The sequence below is a fragment of the Phaenicophaeus curvirostris genome, unplaced genomic scaffold (assembly GCF_032191515.1).
Source record: "Phaenicophaeus curvirostris isolate KB17595 unplaced genomic scaffold, BPBGC_Pcur_1.0 scaffold_68, whole genome shotgun sequence".
Lineage (NCBI taxonomy): Eukaryota > Metazoa > Chordata > Aves > Cuculiformes > Cuculidae > Phaenicophaeus > Phaenicophaeus curvirostris.
Window position 1 is genome coordinate 71,120 of NW_027206690.1, and position 11,928 is coordinate 83,047.

Genomic DNA, 11,928 nt, shown 5'->3' on the forward strand with positions numbered 1-11,928 from the left:
GTGTCCCCGGAGACGCAGTTGGTGGCCCCAGAGGAGCTGCTGGTGTCCCCGGAGACGCTGTTGGTGGCCCCGGAGACGCTGTTGGTGGCCCCAGAGGAGCTGCTGGTGACACTGGAGGAGCTGCTGGTGGCCCCAGAGGAGCTGTTGGTGGCCCCGGAGACACTGCTGGTGGCCCCTGAGGAGCTGCTGGTGTCCCCGGAGACGCTGTTGGTGGCCCCAGAGGAGCTGCTGGTGGCCCCGGAGACGCTGTTGGTGGCCCCAGAGGAGCTGCTGGTGTCCCCGGAGACGCTGTTGGTGGCCCCAGAGGAGCTGCTGGTGTCCCCGGAGACGCTGTTGGTGGCCCCGGAGACGCTGTTGGTGGCCCCAGAGGAGCTGCTGGTGACACTGGAGGAGCTGCTGGTGGCCCCAGAGGAGCTGTTGGTGGCCCCGGAGACACTGCTGGTGGCCCCTGAGGAGCTGCTGGTGGCCCCAGAGGAGCTACTGGTGACACTGGAGGAGCAGCTGGTTGCCCCGGAGAAGCTGCTGGTAGCCCCAGAGAAGCTGCTGGTGGCTCCAGAGGAGCTGCTGGTGGCCCCGAAGAAGCTGCTGGTGGCTCCAGAGGAGCTGCTGGTGGCCCCGAAGAAGCTGCTGGTGGCCCCAGAGAAGGTGCTGGTGGCCCCAGAGGAGCAGATGGTGGCCCTGGAGAAGCTGCTGGTGGCCCCAGAGAAGCTGCTGGTGGCCCTGGAGAAGCTGCTGGTGGCCCCGGAGAAGCTGCTGGTGGCCCCAGAGACGCTGATGGTGGCACCAAAGACGCTGATGGTGGCCCTGGAGAAGCTACTGGTGATACTGGAGGAGCTGCTGGTGGCCCCGGAGAAGCTGCTGGTGACCCCAGAGGAGCTACTGGCGACACTGGAGGAGCTGCTGGTGGCCCCGGAGGAGCTGCTGGTGACACTGGAGGAGCAGCTGGTGGCCCCGGAGAAGCTGCTGGAGGCCCCGGAGGAGCAGCTGGTGGCCCTGGAGAAGCTACTGGTGACACTGGAGGAGCTGCTGGTGGCCCCGGAGGAGCTGCTGGTGACATTGGAGGAGCTGCTGGTGGCCCCGTGACGGGGTCGGTGGCTCCGGAGGCGACCAATAAACCCACCGTGTGCAGCACAGAGAGCGCCCCACGCACCCCGATCCAGGGATCCCGCCCCACGGATCCCACCCCACGCACCCCGATCCAGGGATCCCGCCCCACGCACCCCGATCCAGGGATCCCGCCCCACGGATCCCACTCCACGCACCCCGATCCAGGGATCCCACCCCACGCACCCCGATCCAGGGATCCCGCCCCACAGATCCCGCCCCATGGATCCCACCCCACGAATCCCACCCCACGGATCCCACCGCACGGACCCCAATCCAGGGATCCCACCCCGCGGATCCCACCCCACAGCTCAGACCCCAGGGAATAGATCCCACCCCATGGCTCAGACCCCATGGCTCCAATCCCATGGAATGGATCCCACCCCACGGATCCCACCCCGCGGCTCAGACCCCAGGGAATGGATCCCACCCCATAGATCCCACCCCATGGATCCCACCCCATGGCTCAGACCCCACCCCATGGATCCCACCCCACAGCTCCAATCCCACCCCATGGATCCCACCCCACAGCTCCAATCCCACCCCATGGATCCACCCCCCAGATCCCACCCCACGGCTCAGACCCCATGGAATGGATCCCACCCCATGGATCCCACCCCATGGCTCAGACCCCACGGAATGGATCTCACCCCATGGATCCTACCCCACGGAATGGATCTCACCCCATGGATCCCACCCCCCGGCTCAGACCCCAAGGATCCCTCCAGCTCCTCAACCTCCTCCCTGGAACGAATCCTTTATTTCCACCCCGCGATGGAGCTCGGGGCTCCCTCTATGGGACCTGGTTGGGGGGGGGGATCCCCCACATTTCCCACCCCCCTTTTTTTTTATTATTTAATTTCTACTTGGGGGGCCGATAAATCATCTTCCGGCTCTTCATCACCGACCACTTGTGCCGCTTCAGGTAATAGGAGAGGGGGGCCAGGAGAGCCCCGAGAAGCAGCATCTGGGGGGGTAGGAAGGAAAAAAAGGGGGTTCAGGAGGGGCCCCAGGTGGGGGGGGGGAAGGGGATGGGTCGGAGCCCCCCGAAAAACCTTTAATCCCATTCGCTTGCGGTGATCGTGCTCGGGCTCGGCCGCCCAGCGCAGGAAGGTGCAGATGTCCTTGGCGATCTGAGACATGGAGACATCCACTGGGATGGGGTTTGGTGACACCAGGATGGGGTTTGGTGTCACTGGAAGGGTTTTGGTGACACAGGGATGGGTTTTGGTGTCTAGAAGAGGGTTTTGGTGACACTGGGATGGGTTTTGGTGACACTGGGATGGGTTTTGGTGACACCAGGATGGGTTTTGGTGACTGCGGGCTGAGTTTTGGTGTCTAGAAGAGGGTTTTGGTCTCACCATGAGGGATTTTGGTGCCACCTGGCTGGGTTTCAGTGCCACCGGGCTGGGTTTTGGTGTCTAGAAAAGGGTTTTGGTGACACTGGGATGGGTCTTGGTGACACTGGGATGGGTCTTGGTGACACTGGGATGGGTTTTGGTGTCACCAGGATGGGTTTAGGTGACACCAGGATGGGGTTTGGTGTCGAGATGACGGATTTGGTGCCACTGGGCTGGGTTTTGGTGTCGCCGGGACGGGTTTAGGTGTCACATGGATGGGTTTTTGGTGTCACCGGGATGGGTTTTGTTTTCAAGAGGAGGGATCTGGTGTCACCGGGATGGGATTTGGTGTCACTGGGATGGATTTTGGTGACACCAGGATGGGTTTTGGTGTCACCATGATGGGTTTTGTTGTTTACGGGAGGGATCTGGTGCCACTGGGATGGGTTTTGATGTCACCGGGATGGGTTTTGGTGTCTAGAAGAGGGGTTTGATGTCACCGGGATGGGTTTTGGTGACACCGGGATGGATTTTGGAGTCACCGGGCTGGGTTTTGGTAACACCAGGATGGGTTTTGGTGTCACCGGGCCGTGTTTGGGTGTCACTGGGATGGGTTTGGGTGTCTAGAAGAGGGTTTTGGTGTCACCATGATGGGTTTTGGTGTCGAGAGGAGGGGTTTGATGTCACCGGGATGGGTTTTGGTGTCTAGAAGAGTGTGGAAGGGTGAATATATGATCTAATAGCAGTGAACAACCCAGGGCTCAACATTCAGGATTAAACCTGGCGTTCCCCTTTAAGCCTTCCTCGGTATGCTGACCGGGAGAGGTGCATAACAAAAGCCTGGGACTCAGCGCCGGAAAGTCCCTGAACCGGTCGGACCGGCCCGGCCCGGTACCTTTCGCGCGCTCAAACCTTGTGAACCAATCCTGTAACTTTTAAGGCGTGGACAGTTTGAATGAACCAATTGTAAGTTGTTTCTTGGCGCATGCTCTGCTGGAAAGGTATATAAGGAGTGTTGTGTTTACGAATAAATGAGAACGACCATACTCATATTGAGATTCATCGGTACTCGGGGTCCGGCTCCCACGCCCATATCTGGTAGCAGAGGATGGTTCAGGTTCCTCTTTTTTAATTTCTCCGTGACTACTCTAAGTAGCGAGAGGAGGCGGGTTGGGAGAACAAACCGGCTGAGGGTAGCATTATCTGGGTCCAACGGGGCAGGATAAATGCTGGAGTGTGAGGTCGCGACTCACCCCTTAGGCGCAGCTATGCAAACAGATGCTGCGGCCACTCTGCTGGCGGGAATCCTCTCTAAGAGAGGGCATGATATACCCGTAAAGCAGGTAGTAGTTTTAATACAGTTAGGTCAAAGATTGGGTCATTTTGAAGACCTGCAGATGATATTTTCGGTCACGGACTGGCAAAACTACGGGGATACGTTGCGGGACAAAACTATTTCGGGATCCGAAAAGGAACGAAAAGCGGTTAAGGCCGTCCGTGCAGATTGGCGTCTCGTTTTAGAGACATTAAAGGAGATGAACGCGGAAAGGGAGGTAGCTCGTGCAGCAATTCGGATGCTGGGACCTGCATCTAACGTTGAAAGGGTTCCAGCCAAACCAGGTCCGATTTCGCGGTTATTCGGACTGCCTGCGGTAAAAGGCATGATAGGAACTGTGTGTAAAACCGTTAGTGACTTGAAAAGGGAGGATGAAGTAGATGAGGAGTGGAACGGGATCACCGCGCAACAGCCGATCGAACCGGAAGTTGATTCTTTGAGCGGTTCCGGCTCGACTGAGGAGGACGCGGAAGTGCGTCGGGAGGGAGGAGCGGCTGGCTGCGGTCGCCGCCCTCGCTCTGGCGCCCCTCCTTCACTGCGGCCCTCTACTCCTCCCATCGAGGAACTGATTCCTTCAGCGCCACCCACATCTGGTAGCAGGGTCATTAAGGATACTATAATGCAGGGACACTTGATGACTCCAAATAACAGTGAAGGGCTTATGCACTTAGCCTTTCCTGTAATTCAAGAAAACGGATAAGGAAAGAGGGAGATAACAGCATCTCTCATGACCTCACATTCAATTAGAATTTTCCAACTGTATTAATATGTTGTAATATATTTTGTTTTCACATGTCCTTTTCCATAAATGTTGCAATCGGTGCCTTAAAGATCATCTTAAATTTGGTATATTCTGAAAAATGATTTGTTTTCATGTCCCAAAGGGATAGGCTCCAGAAGAATCTGGGAGTGGTCTCTCTTTTTTAGAAATTATTTTTGTTTAATTCTCTAGTTTAAAAGAGAAAACCAACCCTTTAGCGACATGGCGTTAAAAATCTTAATAGACATGTTAGCAGCAAGAGGGCTTGTTATTGCACCTGACAAGGTACAAAGATCAAGCCCCTGGAAATATTTGGGTTGGCATATCACCGATGCTCAAATTCGGCCTCAAAAGATAGAGCTCAAAACTTGTTTAAAAACAGTGAAAGATGTACAGACATTGCTAGGTGACATTCAGTGGGTACGTAACTGTGTGGGGATTTCAAACACTGAAATTGCCCCGCTGACTGCGTTATTACGCAATGCGGATCCAGCTCACGAGATCGAACTTACTGCAGAACACCATAGCCTGCTGCAAAAAATTGTTTGCAAATAGCAAACTTCTTGGTCATCTCGGCGAATCGTAGATATACCTATTTCATTTATAGTGTGTAATGGTTTAGAATCACCGTATGCCGTCATTTGTCAGTGGCAAAACAAAAAGGGGGAGACAGTCTCTACCTTACTGGATAGTGATGCCACTGACAAAGATGGGTTTGATGAATTTATCATCTTGGAATGGGTATTTCTAAGAGTGCAGCCAAAAACAAGTATCCAAACTCGACCTGATGCTGTAGCAGAATTGGTACGAAAGGGTAGATCTCGAATCATTGAGCTCACTGGACAAGAGCCTGCAGATATTAGCATCCCAGTTAATGCTGTAGACCTGGAGTGGTGGTTACGAAATGTAACGCCAATTCAGGAAGCCCTATTAGGATTTGTAGGGAAGATACATTCACAGCATCCACAAGGGAAAAGGTTTCAAATATTGTGCCGAAATCAGTGGTTGGAAAAAACAAAGGTCAGCACACAGCCACTGACAGACGGTCTTACTGTTTATACTGATGCCGGAAAACGATTGCATCGTGCTGTCTGTGTATGGCATGATGGCAACGCATGGCATAAACACGTTATAGAGGGACAACCTCAAGATTCTCTTCAGACTTTGGAGTTAACTGCCGTAGCTTGGGCCTTGTTAAATTGGTTGAATGTTCCTCTCAATGTTGTCACAGATTCGCTATATGTAGCAGGAGTAGTGCCCAGGTTAGAAGATGCTCTTATAAGAGAAACAAACAATCCCAGACTAGGGACATTATTTATGCAGTTGCAATCAACACTTCAACAACGTATTGAGCCTTGTTGTATTATTCATGTTCGTAGTCACCAACTTGACGTGGGGCTGGGAGAAGGAAATCAAATAGCTGATAGCTTGGTTAGTCCAGCTCAACATATGCCGCCCATGGATAAGTTTTGTCAAGCAAGGCAGAGCCATGAACACTTTCACCAGAATGCCAAAGGTTTAAAACGACAGTATGATTTAACAGAAAATGAAGCCCGCAGTATTGTACAGGCTTGCCCAAAATGTGGGAATCACGGCCCGGGAATAGGGGTAGGAGTTAACCCTAAGGGTTTAAAATCTTTAGAACTTTGGCAAACAGATGTTACACATATTGCAGAATTTGGAAGGTTGAAATATGTTCATGTAACAATTGATACCTTCTCAAAATTTGTCTGGGCGACTGCATTACCTGGGGAAAAGGCACAACATGTTTGTAAACATTTGTTATCTTGTTTTGCGGTTATGGGGGTGCCTGAGACTATAAAAACAGATAATGGACCTGCTTATGGTAGCCAAAAAACGAGGATCTTCTTGTCTAAATGGGGAGTTCGACACCTTACAGGGATTCCGCATTCCCCTACTGGACAAGCTTTAGTAGAGCGAACGCATCTAGTTTTGAAAGATTATTTGCGAAAGCAAAAAGGGGAAAACATGGATGCGCAAATGAGGTTAAGTAAAGCATTGTTTACGTTGAATTATTTGTGTTTAATGGGTAACAGAGAAGAGCCATCAGTGGTGATACACCATCAGAGCATAAAGTTAAGTGAAAAAACAACTATTCCTCGCTTTCAAGTGCTATATAGGGATCCGATAACTGGGGTATGGAAAGGACCTGTTACTGTTATATTCAATGGTTGAGGGTATATGTGTGTTTCCACAGAGGGTGGTCCAAAATGGGTACCAGCTAGAAGCATTCGACCCTATCGAGAGTCATCTATGGCACACGACCAGTTGCCAGCGCAAGAAGACAACGCGAGTGAATAAGCGATGAGATGAGAAGTTTGTTACCCTGATGTTTTGTGTACTTGTTATAGTTGGATTAATGTTGTTGATAATGGTTATTTAAGGGACAGCACTTTTAGCTGTGTAATGTTATATGTAAGAAAAATAATGTTGCACGTAATGTTGAAGCCTGGCTTGTTCAAAAACAAAAAGGGGGATTTGTGGAAGGGTGAATATATGATCTAATAGCAGTGAACAACCCAGGGCTCAACATTCAGGATTAAACCTGGCGTTCCCCTTTAAGCCTTCCTCGGTATGCTGACCGGGAGAGGTGCATAACAAAAGCCTGGGACTCAGCGCCGGAAAGTCCCTGAACCGGTCGGACCGGCCCGGCCCGGTACCTTTCGCGCGCTCAAACCTTGTGAACCAATCCTGTAACTTTTAAGGCGTGGACAGTTTGAATGAACCAATTGTAAGTTGTTTCTTGGCGCATGCTCTGCTGGAAAGGTATATAAGGAGTGTTGTGTTTACGAATAAATGAGAACGACCATACTCATATTGAGATTCATCGTTACTCGGGGTCCGGCTCCCACACCCATAGAAGAGGGTTTTGGTGTCACCATGATGGGTTTTGGTGTCACCGGGATGGGTTTTGGCGACACCAGGCTGGGTTTCGGTGTCACCGGGCCGGGTTTGGGTGTTGCTGGGATGGGTTTTGTTGTCTAGAAGAGGGTTGTGGTGTCACCAGGATGGATTTTGGTGTCGAGAGGAGGGATTGGGTGTCACCGGGCTGAGTTTCGGTGCCACCGGGCTGGGTTTTGGTGCCACCATGATGGGTTCTGGTGTCACCGGGCCGGGTTCGGGTGCCCGCAGACCCTGGTGCAGCGCGGGGACGCCATGCGCTGCCCCGGCTGTGCCGTGGTGGTGCAGAAGCGGGACGGGTGCGACTGGCTGCGCTGCCGCCTCTGCCAAACCGAGATCTGCTGGGTCACCAAAGGGCCCCGGTGGGGACCCGCGGTGAGAGACACGGGGCACTGGGGGGCACTGGGAGGGACTGGGAGGGACTGGGAGGGGATAATGGGGGCACTGGGAGGGACTGGGGGCACTGGGAGGGACTGGGAGGGGGCTGGGAGGGACTGGGGGCACTGGGAGGGACTGGGAGAGACTGGGAGGGACTGGGGGCACTGGGACACCCCATGGGCCCCACCCCGACGTTGACCCCAACCTTGACCTCAACCTCAACCTTGGCCCCAACCTCAACCTTGACCCCAACCTCAACCTTGACCCCAGCCCAACCAGAACCTCAACCTTGACCCTGATCTTGACCCCCGTGTCCCCCCCCAGGGCCCGGGTGACACGAGCGGCGGCTGCCGCTGCAACGTGTCGGGCCAGCGCTGCCACCCCCAGTGCCACAACTGCCACTGACCCCCCGGAGAGGCCACCACGGCCACCGGAGAGCCCGGAGACACCACTGGGAGAGCTGGAGATGCCACCATGGGCACCCAGAAGCTGTTGGTGTCTGTAGAGCAGCTGTTGGTGGCCCCAGAGAACCTATTGGTGGCCCTAGAGGAGCTGGAGAAGCTGCTGGTGGCCCCAGAGGAGCTGTTGGTGGCCCCAGAGAAGCTGCTGGTGGCCCCAGAGAACCTGTTGGTGGCCCCATAGGAGGTGGAGAAGCTGCTGGTAGCACCGAGAACCTGTTGGTGGCCCCAGAGGAGCTGCTGGTGGCCCCAGAGGAGCTGCTGGTGTCCCCGGAGACGCTGTTGGTGGCCCCAGAGGAGCTGCTGGTGTCCCCGGAGACGCTGTTGGTGGCCCCAGAGGAGCTGCTGGTGTCCCCGGAGACGCTGTTGGTGGCCCCAGAGGAGCTGCTGGTGTCCCTGGAGACGCTGCTGGTGTCCCCGGAGACGCAGTTGGTGGCCCCAGAGGAGCTGCTGGTGTCCCCGGAGACGCTGTTGGTGGCCCCAGAGGAGCTGCTGGTGTCCCTGGAGACGCTGCTGGTGTCCCCGGAGACGCAGTTGGTGGCCCCAGAGGAGCTGCTGGTGTCCCCGGAGACGCTGTTGGTGGCCCCGGAGACGCTGTTGGTGGCCCCAGAGGAGCTGCTGGTGACACTGGAGGAGCTGCTGGTGGCCCCAGAGGAGCTGTTGGTGGCCCCGGAGACACTGCTGGTGGCCCCTGAGGAGCTGCTGGTGTCCCCGGAGACGCTGTTGGTGGCCCCAGAGGAGCTGCTGGTGGCCCCGGAGACGCTGTTGGTGGCCCCAGAGGAGCTGCTGGTGTCCCCGGAGACGCTGTTGGTGGCCCCAGAGGAGCTGCTGGTGTCCCCGGAGACGCTGTTGGTGGCCCCGGAGACGCTGTTGGTGGCCCCAGAGGAGCTGCTGGTGACACTGGAGGAGCTGCTGGTGGCCCCAGAGGAGCTGTTGGTGTCCCCGGAGACACTGCTGGTGGCCCCTGAGGAGCTGCTGGTGGCCCCAGAGGAGCTACTGGTGACACTGGAGGAGCAGCTGGTGGCCCCGGAGAAGCTGCTGGTGGCCCCAGAGAAGCTGCTGGTGGCTCCAGAGGAGCTGCTGGTGGCCCCGAAGAAGCTGCTGGTGGCCCCAGAGAAGGTGCTGGTGGCCCCAGAGGAGCAGATGGTGGCCCTGGAGAAGCTGCTGGTGGCCCCAGAGAAGCTGCTGGTGGCCCTGGAGAAGCTGCTGGTGGCCCCGGAGAAGCTGCTGGTGGCCCCAGAGACGCTGATGGTGGCACCAAAGACGCTGATGGTGGCCCTGGAGAAGCTACTGGTGATACTGGAGGAGCTGCTGGTGGCCCCGGAGAAGCTGCTGGTGACCCCAGAGGAGCTACTGGCGACACTGGAGGAGCTGCTGGTGGCCCCGGAGGAGCTGCTGGTGACACTGGAGGAGCAGCTGGTGGCCCCGGAGAAGCTGCTGGAGGCCCCGGAGGAGCAGCTGGTGGCCCTGGAGAAGCTACTGGTGACACTGGAGGAGCTGCTGGTGGCCCCGGAGGAGCTGCTGGTGACATTGGAGGAGCTGCTGGTGGCCCCGTGACGGGGTCGGTGGCTCCGGAGGCGACCAATAAACCCACCGTGTGCAGCACAGAGAGCGCCCCACGCACCCCGATCCAGGGATCCCGCCCCACGGATCCCACCCCACGCACCCCGATCCAGGGATCCCGCCCCACGCACCCCGATCCAGGGATCCCGCCCCACGGATCCCACTCCACGCACCCCGATCCAGGGATCCCACCCCACGCACCCCAATCCAGGGATCCCGCCCCACAGATCCCGCCCCATGGATCCCACCCCACGAATCCCACCCCACGGATCCCACCGCACGGACCCCAATCCAGGGATCCCACCCCGCGGATCCCACCCCACAGCTCAGACCCCAGGGAATAGATCCCACCCCATGGCTCAGACCCCATGGCTCCAATCCCATGGAATGGATCCCACCCCACGGATCCCACCCCGCGGCTCAGACCCCAGGGAATGGATCCCACCCCATAGATCCCACCCCATGGATCCCACCCCATGGCTCAGACCCCACCCCATGGATCCCACCCCACAGCTCCAATCCCACCCCATGGATCCCACCCCACAGCTCCAATCCCACCCCATGGATCCACCCCCCAGATCCCACCCCACGGCTCAGACCCCATGGAATGGATCCCACCCCATGGATCCCACCCCATGGCTCAGACCCCACGGAATGGATCTCACCCCATGGATCCTACCCCACGGAATGGATCTCACCCCATGGATCCCACCCCCCGGCTCAGACCCCAAGGATCCCTCCAGCTCCTCAACCTCCTCCCTGGAACGAATCCTTTATTTCCACCCCGCGATGGAGCTCGGGGCTCCCTCTATGGGACCTGGTTGGGGGGGGGGATCCCCCACATTTCCCACCCCCCTTTTTTTTTATTATTTAATTTCTACTTGGGGGGCCGATAAATCATCTTCCGGCTCTTCATCACCGACCACTTGTGCCGCTTCAGGTAATAGGAGAGGGGGGCCAGGAGAGCCCCGAGAAGCAGCATCTGGGGGGGTAGGAAGGAAAAAAAGGGGGTTCAGGAGGGGCCCCAGGTGGGGGGGGGGAAGGGGATGGGTCGGAGCCCCCCGAAAAACCTTTAATCCCATTCGCTTGCGGTGATCGTGCTCGGGCTCGGCCGCCCAGCGCAGGAAGGTGCAGATGTCCTTGGCGATCTGAGACATGGAGACATCCACTGGGATGGGGTTTGGTGACACCAGGATGGGGTTTGGTGTCACTGGAAGGGTTTTGGTGACACAGGGATGGGTTTTGGTGTCTAGAAGAGGGTTTTGCTGCCACCGGGATGGGTTTTGGTGTCTAGAAGAGGGTTTTGGTGACACTGGGATGGGTTTTGGTGACACTGGGATGGGTTTTGGTGACACCAGGATGGGTTTTGGTGACTGCGGGCTGAGTTTTGGTGTCTAGAAGAGGGTTTTGGTCTCACCATGAGGGATTTTGGTGCCACCTGGCTGGGTTTCAGTGCCACCGGGCTGGGTTTTGGTGTCTAGAAAAGGGTTTTGGTGACACTGGGATGGGTCTTGGTGACACTGGGATGGGTCTTGGTGACACTGGGATGGGTTTTGGTGTCACCAGGATGGGTTTAGGTGACACCAGGATGGGGTTTGGTGTCGAGATGACGGATTTGGTGCCACTGGGCTGGGTTTTGGTGTCGCCGGGACGGGTTTAGGTGTCACATGGATGGGTTTTTGGTGTCACCGGGATGGGTTTTGTTTTCAAGAGGAGGGATCTGGTGTCACCGGGATGGGATTTGGTGTCACTGGGATGGATTTTGGTGACACCAGGATGGGTTTTGGTGTCACCATGATGGGTTTTGTTGTTTACGGGAGGGATCTGGTGCCACTGGATGGGTTTTGATGTCACCGGGATGGGTTTTGGTGTCTAGAAGAGGGGTTTGATGTCACCGGGATGGGTTTTGGTGACACCGGGATGGATTTTGGAGTCACCGGGCTGGGTTTTGGTAACACCAGGATGGGTTTTGGTGTCACCGGGCCGTGTTTGGGTGTCACTGGGATGGGTTTGGGTGTCTAGAAGAGGGTTTTGGTGTCACCATGATGGGTTTTGGTGTCGAGAGGA

The 11,928-nt window shown here is 56.4% G+C and overlaps 2 long non-coding RNA genes across 2 annotated transcripts; both read right to left on the bottom strand.

Annotated features, from left to right (window-relative positions):
• Window positions 1-1,845: 1,845 nt before the first annotated feature.
• On the bottom strand, window positions 1,846-2,643 carry LOC138734168 (uncharacterized). The gene is made up of 2 exons (XR_011339532.1): window positions 2,160-2,643; window positions 1,846-2,071 (listed from the first exon to the last, which is right to left on the bottom strand). It is a non-coding gene; the product is annotated as an uncharacterized lncRNA (long non-coding RNA).
• A 7,974-nt stretch (window positions 2,644-10,617) lies between these two features.
• Window positions 10,618-11,436, bottom strand: LOC138734173 (uncharacterized). Its single transcript, XR_011339535.1, has 2 exons — window positions 10,932-11,436; window positions 10,618-10,843 (listed from the first exon to the last, which is right to left on the bottom strand). It is a non-coding gene; the product is annotated as an uncharacterized lncRNA (long non-coding RNA).
• Between the last annotated feature and the right edge of the window lie 492 nt (window positions 11,437-11,928).